We start from the raw sequence: 21097 nt of genomic DNA on the forward strand, positions 1-21097 counted from the left end.
TAAATCAATTTCCCCTTTTGTTCCTCCTGGACTATAGATCGCTTAAAGACATTTCACCTGGACTTGAAGACACTGTGTTTATGTTCCAAAGGAGCTGATCAATTGCCTATTTAAAGAAACAAGATGAGGCACCACGGCGTTTAGAGAAGGTAATGCTTATTGTATTATCATCACATCTTATGACTGTTAAATATGTGCCATTGATCTTCACTTGTCAATGCTCCCCCAGCAGCTACAAAAATCACTTATTACGCGCAGCTGCAACCAGAAAATGGGAAACTGATGATCTTAACACCGTGGTGCTGCCAGAGGTGACGCTGTAATTAGAAGGTCACGGGTTCTGTATCTGCAAAACTAAACGCTTCTCCGGCAATTCACCTGTTCCACAACATACGAGCTGTGTGCCAAATCGCACCTGAAGTGACCTAAAAAAAATGCAATCACTGGAACCACCTTGCTTGTTCTGGTGCCTCTGCGGCTGCAGCTATAAGCAGCAGTTTTATTCCTGTCACTTGTATCCACACTGTCCTCGCAAACACTGACTCCTTCCCCCTTCCGATCGATGGGCGCGCAGAGCCGCTCAATGCCAATGATTCTCCCCTGTTCTTAATTAGAGAAACACATCAGATACAAACGACATCTCAAGTCAATCGACAAGTACAGGGTGAGGGGACCGGGGTCGTACGCGGAGACAACTTTCGTCTCTTCTTCCACGACAAGAATTTTAAAAAATCCAAGCAGCAGAGTCGAACTAAACAGCTTTGAGGCCTCATATGAAACGAAAGCCGCCCCACGTCAAGGTTCTCTCCGGATTGCAAATTACTCAGAAACTTGCACAACATAATTACCAAACTGAGTTCCCTAAATGTGCCGATGAAATATAGATGGGCAGAGATTCCATCCAGTCCCTCTCTGACTCCTCCACCCTATGTTCTTTGCTTTACTCTTCATCTCCATTTTCCACTCCATCTCTTCCCCACTGTGAGATAGCAGATGGATGGATGGTGGCGTGAAGGCAGAAACGGGCTGACAGGCCCCTTAGCTGCATGGCTGAGTGTATAACTAGCAACATTAGTGAACACCTACACCCAAAGAGCCCATCAAAGGCGAAGGTATTTAGTGAGGCGCCTGGGGAAACACACGTGTACACACAAAAAGACACGCCAAACGCAAGCACACGCGTGGTCATTTTAATGTGCACGTTGGCACTGATGTGCTCAAATATGTAAACGTATATATTTGCACGCTGATATGTTGCAACGGTGCGCACACACACACACACACACACACACACACACACACTAGAGGAGTCAATAGTGCTGATTTTCCTTGTCAGCTCCTCAGCAGGCACTGGTTTAAAGAGACATCAATCTGTGATGTCAGCACTTACCTAATGAACCCTCTCAGATCGATGGAAGCACTGGTCTGTTACACAGTCTGCCTTCACTGCCTGGCTTGTTTTTATGTATACTCTGACTCTTTTGGGATCCAGTGTTGGACCAGGCCACAACGTGTCCAGGTGTGTGTGTGTGTGTGTGTTCATGTGTGCATGCAGCTGTGCAGACCTAGAAAAGAGTCTGCTGATAGATCCATTTATTCTGTGAGCACGTGTGCCTTTACAAATGCGTCTGCTCAATCAATGGCGCTCGTGTATGCGTTTGTGCGTGGATGCAACTGCAGACATAGCATGATTATTTGCGTGTTTACTGTATACTCACGGTTTGCATTTCTGTCACACTTGTACTGTTGTTTGCTGAGGCATGTTGGTGTGTGCTTCTGTATGCGAGAGTTTGAATATCTAGAGAGTCTAAATATTGTGAGTCAAAGTGTTTTTTTTTTTTGGTTTGTGCAGCATACCTATGGTAGGCAAAGTGTTGTTTGGGAAAGTCTATGTCTATATGTGCTACAGTGAAATGAAGATCTAAATGTACATCTAAGAGAGTGTTTATGTGTGAAGCCCGCAATCAATAAAATGGGGTTGATTGTTCATACATTTGCAATAATTATCTGTATCTGTTCTTATGTATACAAGTCAGCCTAACAGAGCAGCACCAGGCCTTCTCTGTGCCTATAAACCTGCACTGTTGTCCCTTCGTTTCTCCTAAAATGCATCAGTTTATAGGCTGAGTGGCAATAGCAATGGCTGTGGAGGTGGCAGCAGCAAGAGATGCTGTACAATTAGATTAGTTCCATTTCCTTTGATCGCCCTCGCTCCGTCCCATCTTGCATGTGACACTTCAAATGCAGGAGCCTTCCTGCGCCACTTAATTGACCAGAATAAACATATTATATTGTGATAAGTGTCGCGATTGTAACAAATTGTGCGGCGTGACTGACACAAATCACGGCATTAGCCTTGCCTCTCTTATCGGCGGCCTCCTCGTGCCTTTTCAATAAACAATCTAGTAGAAGAGGAAAAAAAAGAGCGAAAGGCAGAGCGAGGCAGAGAGGAAAGGAGAGAGGGAGGGATTGATGGTGGGTGAGGCGAATGGGAGCGCTGCGGCCATGATCTAACGTTTACCCACTTAACCATTCAAAAAGTCATCTTCCTCCATCAGCGCCTCACTCGGCGCTGCATGAGAAACATTATCTTTCCACAGGAGCTATCATTCACAGATGGCTTCCCCCTTCTCAGCAGCCTGCCACCATGCATTTCCAGCACTAGATATTGTGTATGTGTGCGTTTGTGTGTCTTTTATTGTATATCTGTGTGTCGGTATGGGCATGGGAATGGTGTAGCAAATTTGGAGGAGACGAAGAAGAAGAAGAAAGGGAGGAAAACAAGAGGAAGATGATGCGCGTGTATAGGATTTTTTTGTCTGTATTTATGTGGGTTTGAAGGTAGAGAGGGAAGAGATGAAGAGAACTGCTGGAGGCATGGGGGGGGTGGATGTGAGGGAGGCTGACGTGTTAATCAGTGAATCAGCGTCCATCCACTAATGTCTGCCAGTGTAAATAAGGCCCTCATCTCCTGCCGTCACATACGCTGGCTTTCCAGACCATTAGGCCCGAGCTGGCTGGCTGAGGCGGCCCACCGCTCGCTGGAGACTCATTTACGTGTCTATAGGCATCTGTGGCTGGTGATAGGGAGCCCACGTGAAATTAATGGGACTATGGGTGCTGCCAGCCAGCCAGCCAGCTCTCCTGCGCCCACACACACACACACACACATACGCACACACTCTCTTTACACACACCAATCACCAGCATATACGCTTGAATGCATGAGCTTGCACACCTACATGTGCACGTTCGCACACACACACACACACACAACAGGCCCCGGACCCGCACACATGCAGTGGTTTTTATGCATGCTGGGTAAACTAACCTTTGCAGTAAAGATTTAGCAGCTTTATTAGTTTAGGAAATGGCTGTAATTAAGGATAATTCATAATGGCTGCTTCTCCCCTCTCTGCGGTATTAAAAGGGGGCCGGCCTAATTTAGCCGGCTTGCATTTGTGCACCAAGGCAGTAAAATGGGTGGAGTGAGGCAATACATATGCACAGGAAGCGAAAAGGAGGCCTGTGCAAGGCTCCGATGTAGTGTATGGTCAACAGGCCAGATGAGGGTTATTGCCTCATGGTCTTTACACATCCTGTATAAAATTCTACATGTTACACAGCGTCATTTCCAACATTCCCAACATCCATCGTGACATTACTATGAATCTGAATAGAAAATAGAAAAAGGCAGGGCACGGCATTTTACCATTGGCAAAATTTAAACCCTTCAAGATTAAAAACTATTATTTTCTGTGTGACAGCTATCCGTAGGGTTGTGGCCTTTAACCCACAGAAGACTGTGTGATGCACCGCAAAAAAGAAAAACACTTGGAATTTCTCAATTAACAGCAGCAAGAGGAGGGCAGACGTTTTGTGATCACAGGCGACAGGACAGAAGTCAGTCTCTAAACGACGGCAGGACAAACGCTCCACTCAAACACAATGACACACATACAGTTCCAGGGATGAGAATCACGGGGCCGGACGTGTCCCTTCAGCTCCAGAGAGGAGGTGTGAATGTGGCCTGAGCCCACCCCCTTTTCTCCTCCCCCCATGGGAGGTGAGGCACGAAACCAGAGGATAAGATCAATAAGTCCACAGATCCTGCTCCTTTCCATCATTACCACTGATGAATAATAGAGGACAGCCTCAACTTCCTGAAGATTCTTGTTGTCTCAGTACAAGCACACAGAAAGACACTTGCAGAAAAAGAAACCCGGAAAGGGGCTTGGCGAGTGCCGAAATACGCCAGAAGTCTGATCCAGTTCAGTCTCAGATGTCAAATGTGTTTAATCAAGGACTTCCTACAAGTCCAGGGACACCAACGGCTAAACACCAGTAGGTGCACATAAGAGGGGCGATACAAGATGCCGGCGCATTTTGTTCAACATGACCCGACCCAAACAGACCATGAAAAAGCAAATTAGTCTCCCTGCTCTCTCAAAAACAAAGAAAAATCTGAGAAAGTGAAAAGAATGGCCCAGTTCTATAAGACAGAAAATTACACTCTGACGGCGCCTCACTTTGTACTTGACATCATATACTACAGCACACCTTTCACCTTTTGCCATTTTAGAGCTCGAGGTATGAGCAGTATTGAGGAACTGACCATCAGCCTTTAGGTTTTTTTTTTTTTTTTAAAAAGGGGGAGTAGCCGCTTAAAGCTACAACCAATCAATTATGGAGTAGCAACCTGTCCAAAATGTGATTTCCACACTGTCCGCCGCATCTTTCACACATTATCGATTACCTTCGCTTGTAACATTTTCTGTTAATTCTGTTCACCCACACAAAATCTATATGTGTGCATTTCAAAGCAGGCATCTGAGCCGAGCAGAGGCTGCCTCAGCTCTGCAGGCCAGACAATCACTGTCAATCTACCTAATGACCAAGTGTCTGCTGATGCATGCTAGTGAAGTGGGGAGAGTCCCCGGGTGCAACATGAAGCAGAATGGAGAGCATCCCTTGCTTCTCAAAGTGTTGAAAGGGCATGTAAACCCCCCTGCTGGAGCTTTCCCAATGCTTCTCACTTTCCTCTGTAACTTTAGTTAGATCAAAGAGAATGGGGCCTTTAAATAGAAGTAGTACAGATCAACTCGGGTTGGGGTAAGTCACATAAGGATGCAGAGGGAAAGTTGAATGCTAGAGTATTCTGTCAGAGTGCGATTCCTTGGCTAACGAAAGTGTGTTTTAACAATGAATGGTGCAAGAAAATCTTCCCCCGAAGGTTCAGGTTATTGAGGAAAGAGCAAAGGATGAGCAGGGAGCAGAAAGTTGCAAGACACGAGGGCCTGATGTTCATGCTGTAAAACCCTGCCCCCTCTTCATTCCTGCGAGCACTATCGCAGACAGTGGAGGCTCTGTCCGGTACATCAGCCTGAGGATGTAGGAGATTGAATCAGACCTGCCGGTTCGCTGGCCGTTTCAGCAGCAAAATAAATGACAAGGCATGTGCTGGTGAAGAGAGAGCGAGGGCAGCCCAAAGGTGTGACCCCACTGATGAGATGAGAGGCAGTCCAGACCTGCCAGACACACTATTAGAATCTGAGACAGAGATGGGAGATGGAGAGAGAGGAAGAGATAGCGGGAAGCCCGGTGTCACTTTATCAAATTCCTCCCTGGCACATGGTAACAGAGGTCAGGGGAAGAAAAGCATGGGGGCAGAGTGTAAAGCTGAGTGAAAACACAGCGCTGCTCTAATACCTTTCATAAAGAGAAAAGCCTCCTCATCCGCCAGCCATGATTAAATATAACCCGAGTGCTGAAAAACTAACCCCTACTACCCTGCCCAGGCCTAAGTTTGTGTGTGTATGTGTGTGTTCATTGTGTACACTTCATGGGGTGAGGAGGGTAAAAGCAATTTGTGGAGAACTTGTTGGGTGAGTGGAGTGTATGTTTTTGTGGCATCCAGGGGGATAGTGGAGGGAGGAGTGGATGCTTGATTTGCACATCCTGGCCTGCAGCTCTCTGACACCGGCCGGCCAACGGTTAATGTGTTAGACTTCCTGGTTGCCTCAAATTAATGCTGGCATCAGCAGATGCAGTTAAAGTGAGACGATGTAACTTTAGCAGAGCAGTGGTCAAATGTGGCTATTGCAGAATAATGGCATTCACGATTACTTTGAGAGCGTTGCTTCATAGACATCATTGGTAGACATGGGGCAACCACTTTAAGCACACGAGAGCAATGTGGCATAATTTCTTCTCATGCTAGTTTTGAAAAATTTCATCAACCAAAACTAAGTCTATACACCACTCATCAATGACTATGCACAACTTTGTATTCAATTTGTGAACCAAGATCTCTTGTGAAATGCAACATTGGCACTATCTGCCATATGCACGTAAACAGTGCACAAATCCTTTTTGTAAAAAGGCCTCTTATTGGAAGAGTAATGAAAATATTGAGTTGTTCAACTATAACAAGCTGTCAACCTGACTCTGGCTTATGCTGCCTAGTGTTAGCTACTATTAGCCACCATTAGCTTCTGGTCATACCAAGTACAGCTATAGCAGCAAAGCCCCTGAGTGCTTTAATTAAGCATTGGTACATTTATTTACTCATGAATTTAATTCCAATAAATTCATTGGAAGAGAATGATTGTATTTTTATTTTCTTTTTAAAGACTGGCAGTTAGGTGGACTCAGTTGGCTTAGCCTGTCCAAAAAATTCAAAGATCACATATGCATCGTTGACAAAGTGTTTACCGCTATTCAAACCTTACATTCCCCTAAATGCCCCACATGTCTGACCCCACCACGAAAATACATGTTTGTCTCAGACAGGTGAATATTCAGGATTTTCTTCTATGTCCAAAAGAAGGGCTCGGAAATTCAAATACAGGAAGACAACAATGTTGCCACTCAGATGTGATGAGCCAATATATTCTATAACCTTATTTTATATATGCCTATGTGGTCCTCAGAGATACAGAAAAATTGGGCCATCAGTGTCAGTCAGAGGCGCAGTGTGGAGCCTTGTTTTCTTGATCTAATAGAAGGTAATGATCCAGAGAGCAGGGCTAGGCTTCCTCTACCAGGGAGCAGGCCTCCGGGGGCTACTCCACCCCTGACAGTGGCAGTGGTCGTGGCAGTGCAATAAGAATAAACACATGCAGGCGGGGAGTCTATTTGGCTGAGAGTGATGGCTAGCTTGTTGCTTATCCCAGCCCAATAAATCTCCATACAGGGCCGCGAGATGAGCGCCGCTTATCTCATCAGCCTCGCGACTGATGCCTCCGACCGAGTGCCGCCGCTCACACCCCTGATTTATCATGAACAGGGGAGGGGAGAAGTTCCTCACCGCAGTAAAGCTAAAATAGAGGGAAAGAGAGCGGCAGAGGGATGAGGAGGGAGGGTGGGAGAAAATGAAATAAAAAGGGGGGAGAGAGAAAAAAAAAAAAAAAGACATATTGAAAAGCAGAGGGCACAGGCAAATAATGCAGAAATATAGAGAGCAAACAGAAAGGTTTTCAAGGAAAAACATGGAGGCTTTGGCGTGAGGCAACGCAATAAACTAAAAATAAAAAAACTCCCAAACCTGAGGAGGAGGAGAGGGAAGCGTGGGGGTAAATGTCACCATCTCCATGTCAGGGAGTGGCGGTGAGGGGAATTGCACTTGACGGCTGGATTCTTTGGGATTCAGCAGTTTTTTCAAAGCAGAGAAAAGTACAGAGAGGGACACCGGGATGTTGAATTTGAAGGGAACCAAATGCGCTGTCTTATAGCAAAACGTGCACTTTTCTTGACTGACACTGGTAGAACACATACGGTGTTGTGCTCTCGAGGGCCGCTCATTATAAAAAAAAAGACTTGTGAAAAGTGGAGCTGGTGGTTAAAGGCACTTGTTTAACTTATACCAAAGTGTATACATGGAATATGCTATACATGCTGCAAGAAGCAAAGTTTAGTTTCAGTGTGTGGGAGATGAGATGATTGATGCCATGTTAGGATATCTCTCCCACAGATGGAGTATTAGAATTGCAGCCTTTCCAGTATCTTCTCTCAGCCTCCACAAACACAAGTTTCAGTATGACAAAACTTCAGCACTAGCAATGACTCTGTGCCCCCATCTGCCCACCAGCTGCCCAATGTGATGAATTGTTTGGCCCAGTAACGCCAGCAGACTAACCCAATATGAAGTTTTTAGCAGTGCGAGAGCCGAGGGACAGAGGTTGAAGAGGGGGCTTGTGTCGACGGTGTTGGAGCGGCGGCAGGGGTGTTGGTTTAGTTCGGGGTGGGAGGGACAATAAAGTGCAGCAAGACGATCGGGAGATTTATGTCGGCGTGACTGTCAATCACGGACGGCGGACAGACAGCGAAAGTCAAAGACGGCAAACCAAAGGGGCGGCCGGCGTCGTGCTCTATCTCTCATTTCGCCCCGCTCGCTCGCTCTCTCTCCATCTTGTGGCCATACGAATTAGTGTGGTGAGAGGAGAGAATGAAGAAGGTGGGAGGGGAGGATGGGGAGTGACGGGAAACAGACGGGTATAATATTCTCATCACTCTTCACTCTGCAGTCGTTGGTGAGGAGCGTGGCCCAGGGCACTCAGCGGCCCAGCCAGCCGCCTCGCAGACCCTGCAAATATTCCTAAACCTCAATTTTTCATATTTCCCTGTATGCATAAGGAGATGAAAAATCATCCGATCATTTGTATTGTCTGACTGAGGTTATACACAAATATTAGTTTATCTACCGCACCTAAGATTGCCTCCCTAAGCAAGACGGATTGGTCTTTTGGAGAGGGCAATATTCCCCGGGAACATATTCAGTCCATCTTTTATGTGCTGCATTTCACCGAGCAGCAGGTATGAGTTCCATCTCCAGACAGGCTCGATAAAGCTAAACACCCGATAGAGACACTGCTTATTACACACAATACGCTTTAATTGCCAGACAATTTTCGGCTGGGTAAAATTTATAGTTTTCAAAACTGATCTCATGCAAAGAGGCTTGATGCCTAATATTCATATTCTCCACACATTTACTCAACACTTGGCTAAAATGAATATTAAAGCAAAACAAGCAAAGGAATCAATTTGATGTGAGAGGAGGGGGAAAAAGAGAGAGAGAGAGAGGGGAAAAAAAAACTCTTTAAATCACAATCTCAATTGATTTCCGTTACCTCTTCTGTGAACTACCAAGTGTCTGGTCCTGTGCTGCAAGTGAGTGAGAAAGAGAGAAAGTGAGAAAAATGAGGGGAGGAGGGGGTGTGAAGAGGAGTTCTGGGTCAGAAATCACTGGGTGATTATTCACCACTCAGCCATGTGTAAAACTCATTAGACAATGCGTAATGCCTTTAATCAAATCAATGGCACAAGCAACTCCAAACTGATAGCTCCCATCTAAACTTACATAAAGCATGGCGAATTTCTCATTTACTGATAAAAATAAGTGAAGACTGAGGAATTATCCCCCAAAATGGACCTAATTGTTCTCTGTCTTCGGATCAATACTGGAAATAAATAAATAAAACGATAAATAAGAAAAGTAAAGTGTAAGAACAATGTGCAAACAGGACGAAGGGAGCGAGAACGAGCGAGTGAATGAGTGTCTGCAAGTATTGTTTCAGCTACAAGCAAAAAAAAATAAAAAATGTTCACATAGCAAAGTGTAGCACAGCCAAACCATGTGAACAACTGTCTCTGAAGCAGCAAAAAATTAAACTAGGGTGGAAAAAAAAAAAAGCCCCCAAAATACTGTACTGTGCAAATGCACTGAGAAAACCAGCGCGTCTCATCTGCTCCTTTTCCTTCGTCTCTCCAAGCGAGCTTTGAGCCGGTGACAGACTAGGAAGCGGTTGGGCAGGGGTGCTGTGGGTAATTAGGCGGGTGGAGGTACAGATGTTGAGCTGTGGAGGACCCTTACCGGGACACTGAGAAGCACTGGAGCACAAATAACCCTGCATCTGCCTCTCTCTGCCAGCTCTAAGTACCTTTCTTTGTTAGGGTATGGGTCTTCATTTTTTACTGTTGACAGGCAATGTTATTTCAGTTATTTGGTGGCATCTGGTTAGGCAGGGTGTGAGAGAAAGGGAGTGAGGAAAAAAAAAAAAAACTGCTAACACACACACACACACACACACACAGGACGCACTTTAATTAATTGCGGGGAGATTACATGGTCTTCCAACCGTGTAGTTTGTCATCAGAGCCCATTACACACTTCTATTAGATGTTTCTTCACAGTGTCAAGTGTAATTTGAAGGAGAGTCTTGGTGGAGGATCTCTAAGTACAGTGAGAGGCCTAATCGGGACGACTTAGGTTCATTTCAAGTGAGGCAAAAATAAACTCCGCCACACCTCAATTAGCAGAAAGCAATGTGTAAACAAATAAGTCTTATTGGAGCGGGGCCTATTTCATGGTGTGCCACTCACTCATGCTGGTGACATGGGGCTGTGGTTGTCTCTAGGCCTGGCGCTGGTCTGCCTCGGTTGCCCTAGTGCCATTGCTCTTCATTTCAGCGGGAGAAGCTTTATTTTCATTGCCAAGCAATGAAGTGTCTTTGTATGACTGCCGAGCACACCACAATCAATCTTACACCAGCGGAGTTAACAGGACAGAAACCAATGCAGCCGTTACTCGGCACAGAACATTACCAGTGTATGGACTCATTATTCATCAGAGGCTCCATTAGACACCGCTCACTGTGCTGCCACACTGGATATGAGACAGACAGACAGCAAGTCAATGCTGCGTCACACACAACGCTGCCCATAGCGGAACAACGCAGCAGAAGAATCACGCATATGTTACTATATCATACACTGCAGCTACGAAACGCAAGAAGAAAAAAAACTGCGCACATTTGTTTCTCTTGTTAAACTGAAGGTCTGTGCAATCCTGAGCAAATTTCACAGCTCCAAAGCTATTACAAACCCCTCAACAATGTGTCTTTTTAAAATGCAAGAGTTGAACAGTTAAACTGATGTACTTGCTATTTTCTTTTAATTAGATGGCAGTCATATAATGCGGTTTCCTGGTTTTTCTAACATTCCCCAGAATACTGTCACCATTTTGCAGGCACATTCCAGTATCTGCATGCCATGCGCCCACAGAGAAATGACAGACTGTGCGCCTTCCTGGGCCGCCACCACAGTTGGTAAAGTAACTAATGACACAGCAGTTAATGGTCAACATTAGGGAAGAAGGAATAATAGACTATAATCCATACATCAGCCTCATAACCCCAGCTCTAATTGGCCACACATACTGTGTAAACTGGGAGAAATGCACATGAATTCGGTCGCAGCGTCGCACTGGAGATTTTACAACATCAGACAGCAGTTAAAAGTGGTGAGGAGACAGACAGGGAGTGCTGGCTGCTGAGCAGTACCAAGGTGGCAGCACACAACACATGAGGAGTCCCTCATAAGCCTGTCTGCTTTTTCCTCCTCCTGGCTGTCACCGCTGTAGCCGTAACCATCCCCTGCCATCAGCTGCCAATGGGGCCTGGGACAGCTGCTCACCAGAACAACCCCAACACACACTTACACACACACACACACACACACACACACACACACACAGTCCAACTACAACTGCAACCAGGCACTGGGACCCCTGGTAATTGGGCTTTCTCACTCCAGCAGCCAACAACAAGCAATGGCACATTCCTGTCTTGCCACAATGGCAGTTAAAAAATGGCATAATAAAAGACAGCACAAACAAACATCCCAGAGGACCTCGGCTGCAACATTCAGATGGTTGCAAACCAGGCGATAAACACCAGCGCGGGAACAGACGACCAGAACATGGTCAGGAAAACAGGAAGCACTCCCGCAAACAGGAAGTGACACGGGCCTTCATCTGGAGCCTCTCGCTTGGTAACGCGCGGGGGGGTGGGGGGGGAATAAAAAGAAAAAGCTAATGAGAACAGCAAAGACATAGGTAAGGATGTTTACAAGTGTCTGACTTCAATTTGAGAGGGAACTGAAATGGAAATTGAGGACAAACAATCAATGCCTCATTATAATCTCACAACATGCACGCAGGCTTGTTTTTATACCCCTGTCAGTTTATTGTGGGAGACTAATTTTGGCTTGTGTTTGTTATGCTACCGCTATTACAGGCTGATGTGTCCTCATTCTTAATTTCTGTCCTAGTTACTTTTTTTTTCACTTTCTTGTTTATCTTCTGCTCAAATGTTTGCCGTCGTACTTTGAATCTGCGTAGCGTCTTCATCAGGATCCACGTGAATCCCCCAAACAGTGAAACAGTTAAGTGGATGACATACCTCTCTCACGCTTTATCTGCAACATTATCTTTTTATTCTCGTTTTCTTCCCAAGGCAGGGGGAGTGTTGATGTCTGCTAACTCAACTCCTACTCTCAGTCAAACCTGCAATTACTGCCATGTCTATCTCTACCTTAAACATTGCTTAACAAGAAAAGTATGCCAATAAGCCGCAAACGCTTTCATTTGGGCTCCGAAATTAAACAAGCAGCTTGCAGCCATGTTGTAAATTACCCTGAGGAATGTGCAACTGGGCGCAGACACAAAGAGCACATCACTTAGACTCCCTCAATAACAGAACACTTATAATTTGTAACATTTTAGAGATATTTATTATTTTTCAGCCTGTTCTTTTGTCCCATTGGCCTCCTTTGGCCTCAGGGTTGAGCTCTTATCTGATTAGTGTGTCATGTCAGAGATTTGTCACAAAGCCATTACATGCACTTTGGCTCTCCAGAGAAGAGCCACTTCCTTGGCATGTGAAGACACGGCCACGTATAGGTACTAATATTCACAGGAATTCAGCTGTTCAGTGTCTGTTTGTCTCTCAGTGGGACTGTACAATAACATCATTAATAATGGTCTACGTATGTTTTCGTTAGAATTTTTTCGTCTAGGATTTAAATGTACTGCCCAAGTTTTACCAACTGTAACACAAATGTATTACAGCACAAATGCAAAATAAATAATCGATAAATTTAACACATCTAAGTAAATGTTGCCCTACCTAATGCATGTCATGATTAAGAAGTTGTTTTAAGTTTTCATGGGCTGCAGAGTGAATAACTGATGTGAGTAATAGATGGCGAAGACCTTTGGCTGAGAAAATAAAATACTGTCTGATTATGCTCACACAACAACACGATGAGCAAATTTCCAATATGTGCTCAGCCGTAAATTCCTCTTTGAAAGGCACATCACCTGGAAGCCTTTTTTTTCCCCACAACATTTCTGATGTTCATAGCAAACATGTCTCAGTATACAACCTGTAAGTAAGCAAGTGTGCTCGCTCGAACAGCTGATCTGGCACTTTGCTCCGGACATTGCAGGACATTAAAATTAAATTTAGTTTGGCCGGTGACTCGACAACACTACCTGCCACAGTTTTTACTCGTATTTGGTGGATGTTCATTTTCAGTCCTGTGCACTCATGACCACTAGCACCTGAGGGCAGGACTGGGTCCTAAACAGGCCTTAATATGTGGCTCAGTGTCCCGCCCGAGGCCACTGTCAGGGTATGACGGATCAGACACACCTGATGGCTCTATCTCTAACAAGGATCTCTGAATCCTCATCAGAGCACTTACTGAATCGTGATTAATTCCCTCCAACACTGCTGACAGACAAGGTGCTTCATCTGTCGCTGTTCACTTGCCTGGCTGGGCCTCGAGCAATAACAGACAGGCGGAGATGGAGCATTACAGACAGAGAGAGAAAAAGAAGGTGTAACGCAGTTTAGCTGCTGGTAAAACAAACAATATTGAGAGCGGTGTACTGTAAAGGAGGAAGAACAAAGAGTGCGAGTGATCTATTGGCATACCTTTCATTTAACAAAGGGAGTACTGTGAGACCAGCAGACGGGAGTGAAAGATGTAACGCAAGAAGAGAAGGAATGACGGAGCAGTAAAGAAGAATGACAAAACAGAGTATAGGAGGCCAAATAAGGAAAATGGCAGGAAAACAACAAAGGGATTTGCTGGAGAGACATGACGAGACGGGGAGATGTTCGTTTTGCGGTAAACAAGGCAGACAAAGACAATCATTTTCTGACATCTTTACACTTTAATTGACGAAATAAGAAATTAGTGCTGGCTCTTTGTGTTCTCTTTGACGAAGATGGGGCAGACAATGAACAGTCACGGGCAAAAACAAAGGCACGTGACGGGATGTCAAAGCGGAAACCTGTATCTCAAGCCTTATGCGTCATACGGGTATTATCTTAAGAGTATTGTAAGAGTGTAAACCGCCACCTTGTCAAACCCTCACAAAGAAGCCATAAATCAATGATCTTTCTAAAGTTTAGACAATGCTAAAAAAACAAACCCCCTAATATAGCATCACACACTGCTTTAAATATCAGAGTCAGCCCTTACGGTTAGTTTGCATATTAGTGGCCATGCGGGCTTAGTGCTTACTAATCGTTTCCAGGTAGTGACGTGCCTGTTGTGCTTGATTAGAACGAGGGAGGTTGGGAGTATCCGGTGCTTTGGTGGTTGGTCTCCAAGGCTGAAATGGAGTAAAGCCAAATCAATGCTAGCTGCTCTACCCCTGTCATCACTGATATCATAAGAAAGTGCTAATTAACTTACTGCAACCCCTGGAACAGCTCTGACCAGAGGGCTAATGTAGCCTAATCGCGTGTGGGGCCCTGCGCTTACTTCCCCAGGACTTTCTCCCTTCCCAGTCAGAGTTAATCGATTGTAAACTGCAGCTGAGGTCACGGCAGCCCACAACTTCCCCTGCTGACCCCTCCACACCCCCGGGCAGGACCTTAATGGAGCCATGCTCCCCAGAAATCAATACTCAAACTGGGCATGGATCACAATATGAGGCCCCTCCTGATGGGATCTGACAAGAAGGCTGAGCTTTGAATGTCTAAATACAAGAAGCAGTTACTACGATTTATTGGCTGCAACATTAAATTTCCCCCCCCTCCTCCTTAAATGACTTTGGAAAGCCATTCCAGAAAAGCATCCGCAGCAAACATGAACGAGGGAAAAAAAAAAAAATTAGATGGTAAATTTTCTCCTCTGATTTGATTTGCTTTGTTTTTGAATCTAGGAGCTTCCTTCAACTCATGTCTCGATACGGCGCATGCAGAAGAACACATGTCTGCTACGGGGCAATCTGGTCTATCGAGACTTCTAAGCCCATGCGCTGAGTGGGGAACGACCTAAAAGACAACAGCAGCAATAACCAATAAGGCAACCACATTAATTCCTCCTCACCTTGGGAGGACCTGTTTGAGTGGCTGTGTCCCGTTAAGATTAATTCCCGCCTAATACTAATTGGTCCTTCGGCTGGGAGGGCCCTGGGGGAACGGTTCCCTTTGGTCCACTCTCGCTGGGGCTCGCCACCATTGGAGGGGTGCTGATGAGCTGGCGTTTTTATCAGCCACAGCATTCCGCCAGAGCTCCCCCAGGGCTCTGCACAAGCTATAATTAAGTCTCACACAATCCATAATTGCTGTGTTTACAATTACTGTAGAAGAAGAACACAGAGACATACGAAGACGAAGGAAACGGAATAAAGGAGGGAAAAAAGGATGAAACGGAGAAAAGAACTAGCTTGGCCCAACATTAAAAGGTGAAAAATTCATATTAAAATCTCTTTTTCTACTGCCCCATCTCCCTTCACTTTGCCTTAATAAGCTCTCAGGGCTGTTTGGCAGGGGTAAAGCCCATCACTTATTTATTTTTCCCAGATAGCCCTATTAATTTTCCCCAGGCCTGGAGTGCTCCGGCAGACAGTGATGTGGACTGGATCTGCCGTCCCTTGGGTGCTCCTCGAGGAAGAGCCGTAAATGACCCAAATAAAGGGTACTTTTGAAGGCTGCGGAGAGGCGCCGGCACCATTAAAACTAAATGAAGTGTTTATTAGCCGTGCCGACAGCACTCTAAACACTGCCAGATCAAGGGCAGTTACAGTTAATGTGTCTCTCCAAAGCATTCGCTGTTTGTTTAGCCTCGCCAATGGGCCTGAAAGAACCAAAGGACAGACTTTTTCATGCTATTTTTCACGCATTTCTCCCTCGCCAGTCTCCCCCACTCTCACACCTGGTCTTCCCTCTTCTGCTTTTTCTGCCTCTTTATTTTTTCGTCCCATCACCCACAACACAAACTCCTCAACCGCCAAGCTCCCTTTCTTGTCTTTGCAGCGGGAGAAAGTCTGTATATTGTGGTTTCCACTTGGATCTGGAAGCCACACAGTGAGGTTAATATAAGGGAGGTGTGACAGCAGCAAAGCGCACTCACTGAAGGTAGAATAAAAACAGTAAGACGTTGTGTGTTTCTGTGGAAAGGGGGCCCATTATACTCTGTGTACTGACACTGTCTGTGGCTGGGCAGGAGACTCTGATGGGAGAGGGGGGGACCAAAAGCTGCTTTTAAGGCTCTGATTGCTCGGCATTCTGAAATTCCCCTTAAAAGTTTTCCTTCCCTCTAATTACATTCTTCGTTTCATTTCAGCTTTTTAGACAAACTGCCAGAGAAGCTTTTGGACAAGGCAAAAAAAAAAAAAGAAGAGAGAAGCTGGGCTCAATTTCACTTTGTTATTTTTTTTTATAAGGTTTGAGTTTGTAATGAAAAAAAAAATGCGCTAAAATTGGATAAAATGGGGAATAAACTGTCCATTTATCTTCTTTATATTTTCCCTCTAATAGGCAGAGTTATTACACAGATGACATAAAACAGACATTTGAGTTTACAGAAACACATTTCACAGCAAACGCCGCACCTGAAACGGCTCTGTGGCAGTTCTGATGACGCCTTAAAATCTGTTCGCGAGTGTTATTTTCTTATTAACTCATATTTAACATTTTAATGTGTTATTCTTTCCCCCAAGTTCTCGTTTATTTTCCTCCACAATAATAGTGTGAGTGAGAATAATGACACTCATTTAGAGCTGAATTAAAAGTTCAAACAATGAAAGCTGTGAAAACTTTCATATACCTCAAAATGCATTCTTTTTTTTCCCCCTTCCACACAGATCTCTAATTATTTTTCATAACCTCAAGCAGTGTACAGTAATATCATGGCTCCCTGTTTTGACTTGCCCGTCGATGGCTGACACCATTTAAAGCAACCTCCACCCTTTCTGCCCCCACTTCTCCTTAACACTTCGCTTCTCCTCTTGAAAATGAGTCGGTAGCTCGACAAACAGTCGCAAATGAAGTTCTTCACCAAATTGCCGGGTTTCGTATGAAGATTGATGTTGGACACAGTACACTTCTGAAGTCAGAGGCTGCAATTACAATCCAGAGTGATTATCCTTGCCCATTAATAGCAGCAGATAGCATGTCACAATCAGGGATGTGCATAATTAATCAGTGGTTACTCTTTGCACCCCCTCCTCTCTCTCCTCTTACCCCTTTTCCTCTGGGCTATTTTCAATGTAAAACAGGGTTACGGACAATTCCCAGCAGTGCAACTAAATGCACCGCCCAAAGCTTACAAGACGATGTGAGTCCTGCTATTGACAAAACATCACTGACTAGTAATGAACACAGTGAGGGCTCTAACTAATTCTTGATTCCTTCATTTATCATCCCCGCACATTATCACAAACACACACCTTCACTAAGGTCAGTTAACATTAGAAAAAGCACACTCACTTCCACTCAAGCGCGTTTCCCAAGAAGACATTATTTATGCTCTTTCCTTCCGTCGATGTTATAGTGTACTCTTTTTAATGAGAACAGCCTGATTTTGTAATCCAGCATTATTTTTCCCACTTTCTTTTTGATGTCAAAATAAAGCCCTTCAGGCAAGGCAAAAGACAGGGAAGAAATTCACACAAATTCAGCTCCTTTTTATATTTTTTCACCTGTCCTGGTCTAACACACTGTTTGTAGATCACTATCAAAGCTTTCCTCTCTCTTTATTTGACCTTCCTCCCCAGAAGAAAACCTCAGGTTGATTCCCTTCACAACAAAACAACACTGTCAAACCTAAAGCCCGCTGACTTTCAAACTTTCCCTCGCCGTACACAAGACTTTCTGCTCACCAGTCCTCGGGAGAACCAGGCCTTCCATCAATGCCAAGCCCAAACCGAGGAGCTCCGGCTCAGTCACTGTGATTTATATAAGTTATTATAGCCCATTACAGAACAAAAACAGGACAAAAACCCACTTCACAACAGAAGCCGGGCCAAACAATGGGACCACAGTGGTGAGCGCTGGCGTACGGGCGGCTGAAGTCCAGCACATGCCTGAGCCGCCACTCACCACACATTGTCTTTAATCTAATTCTACACATGGTTTCGTTTCAATCCGAATCAAAAGCTCTCATGTTAACAAACCATAACAGATCTCCCTTAATCCGCCCGGCAACAAAAGATGGATGCAAGAGACACTCCGCCTCTCCGTCCCTGAAATCACACCTAATTTGCATACAAAACACTTGCTGGAGGTAAGGGCATATATTAAAGCCATTATTTTGCGTTGTTCTCGCAGAGAGAAAAAAAAAAAAAAAGAAAAAAAGTTTGCATAATTGTGTTTAGCATTATGTGGAATGGAGACTCGGCTATCCAAGAGCAACTTAGCAAATCCTTCCTGTTGCTGCTGGCCATTCACACTCCTGCATTCTCTTGATAATGCAGCAGTAGACAAATAGGGACATGTCTCTCTCGCAATAACCAATTTGGAGACACCATCGCTTCAAAGGCTTGCATGCTGCCACGTTACTATTCATGACCTTCTTAAGAGTGTGTCCTCCATAAAATCAGTATAACAGCTGCACAGAAAGCCGGCGCTTTACATGGCACACATTTTCTAGAAATGGAGCATATAATAATAATGATTGACGAAGCAAAACAACACGATTTATTGCGGCATAAACATCAAGCGAAAGTGAAATTACTCGATAAATACACAAATACCCATCAAATATGAGTCCACGCAGTCAGAACGGAGACTGAAACATGTCGATTAACTTGTAAAAAAAAAAACAATCTTTCCACTTCCTACTATGCATGAGTGACATCGTTCAGAGATACTTTCCCAAAGTACAAACAAACACGAACAACAGCAGAAACACGGGGCCCACTTCTTCTCCATGCCAAACATGAACGGCAGCCCGGTGATTGATGGATTGGTGAGCGCATGTGCCCAAAGATGCCTCTCAAGAACACTACGTGGGGAGGAAGGGGAAGATTCAAAGACTCTCACAATCACAGTGTGACAGCAGGCCTCAGGAACGTGTGCTGTTTCCAAACCCACAGTTAAGGGAATTAGTCAGTGCTAATGTGGCCACTTTGCTAGATCAAACGATAGAGAGGTTATTCACTGGCAACAGGACTGTGTAATAAGCATTCAGCGGCATGTCGGTGCAGGAGGTCTGATTTGCACAATCTTCATACTCAAATGTGAACAATAATGATGAGAACTTGACTTGTACATCTGTTCATGACAGCCACCTCGGGCAAAATATGCAAGGGCTGAATCAAAACATAATTCATTATGTTGATATGATGCTTCTTTTATTTTTACAACCCCTCCACCTTCTACACACACACACACCCACACCCACACACACACACACAAGCGGTTCTTCTTTCAGGTGATGTGAGGTTTGTGTTGATCTTCACTGTATCTGGGATATGCAGTAACTCACCCAGCCTGACTTGCTGAGCCCTGTTCTGTCCCGGGTGCCTCCAGGGTTTTTACCGCACACCTGTGTGTCGAACAGGACTTGAGCTGTCCTGAGCGGCAGTTTTCAATGTTGTCCCTGCCTCCTGGTGGCTCGGAGCGGCAGCAGTGAACATGAAAAAACATAAGCCCTAGCTCTCTTCAAACGCATACATAAAGGCCTTGGTGGATGCTTTTATCATGTTGCACATTAGCCCTGCCCCATGCATACATGCGAGTGCATTCCCTCAAAGGTGTGCTCATATCATATGTGTGCAGGCCTGTCATCTGCATAGAAGCATACACACACACACACACACACACACGTAGCAAAAAACACATACACATTAGCATGTTGTCATGGGTGTGTGAGCGGCAGCTGGGTGTAAATTGCACACGGGTCTGGCGTAATGAGGACTGATGGCTTATGCCTGCTGTATATTCCAGGAGGGTGTCTTCTGACAGCTTTGGGAGCCGATAAAGTAATAACTAATAATGTGCAGATAGCGGCGCCACTGTGTGACAACTGTGCTGAGAGAGTGTGAGGTGGTGTGTGAGTGAGTGAGAGGGAGAGAAAGAAAGAGAGAGTGAGTGAGGATGGGGGGATGAGAGAGAGAGGGAGAGAGAGAGAGAGAGGGAGGGGGCCTGTGCTATGGGGGCTTCCTTTCAAGTTTCAAACACAACCTCCGGTGATGGTTTCAAACCTAATTCACTACCTCCAATAAACACACAGGCAGAAAGAGAATACATAAACTGTTTAACAATCACTCACTTTGAAAAAAGGGAAAAGAACAGAAGAGGAAAAAAGAGAAGGTATCCATCCGGCATTGCTTTTTTATAATCCGTCAAAACTATAAACAGAAATTGAAATAAGAAGAACTAAGATAGGTGTGTAAGAGAAGCACCAGGGACAGAGGAGACTGCTCTCTCCCCCTCTCTCTTCCTGCAGAAGCGAGTGATCCTGCTCAGGTTCTTACAACATGGAGACTCCTCCATAAATCATAGTCCCCACTGCAAGAAGACTGAAGAGTGTCAGAGTGACAGAAGACTCTCTGTGCATACTGCTCTCTGTCTCTTTTTCTTCGTCTTCTCCATCCTCTCTTCCACTACAGCTTTACAGGACTCAAAGCCACTGTCTCACTGACAGGGTCTTGTGACTCAGTAGTGCAGAACAGACAACCGGTGCTCCACAGAGCAAATACGGTGGAGTTCTGTGTACACTAGAGGAAGAGTTGTGGAGAGCCATAGGGTCAGCAGAAGTTGGGACCACAGTCGCTGTTTTGCAGCAAGTTGCTACCGTACACTTCCACAAAATGCAATCACAATCCAAAATCATTTTGGTTTTTGTACTCATTTCTTGTGACATGCAATGAGTTGACACCCACGTTTCAAAACAGTTCGCGTGAAGATGCAGCCACACTGACGGCAAAGTGAACAGCAAACTAGCTAAAGAGAACAATGGGTTCACAGCAGGTCGTGTTAATGAATGTGTATCTCTTTTCAAATTAGGA

At 45.0% G+C, this 21097-nt stretch overlaps 1 protein-coding gene across 1 annotated transcript in view; it reads right to left on the minus strand.

The window, feature by feature from the left end:
- fto (FTO alpha-ketoglutarate dependent dioxygenase) overlaps nt 1-21097 on the minus strand; it is a 118690-nt gene that overhangs the window by 19233 nt on the left and 78360 nt on the right. The window lies entirely within an intron of this gene.

Source organism: Stegastes partitus, unplaced genomic scaffold, assembly GCF_000690725.1.
Source record: "Stegastes partitus isolate 25-593 unplaced genomic scaffold, Stegastes_partitus-1.0.2 Scaffold361, whole genome shotgun sequence".
Lineage (NCBI taxonomy): Eukaryota > Metazoa > Chordata > Actinopteri > Pomacentridae > Stegastes > Stegastes partitus.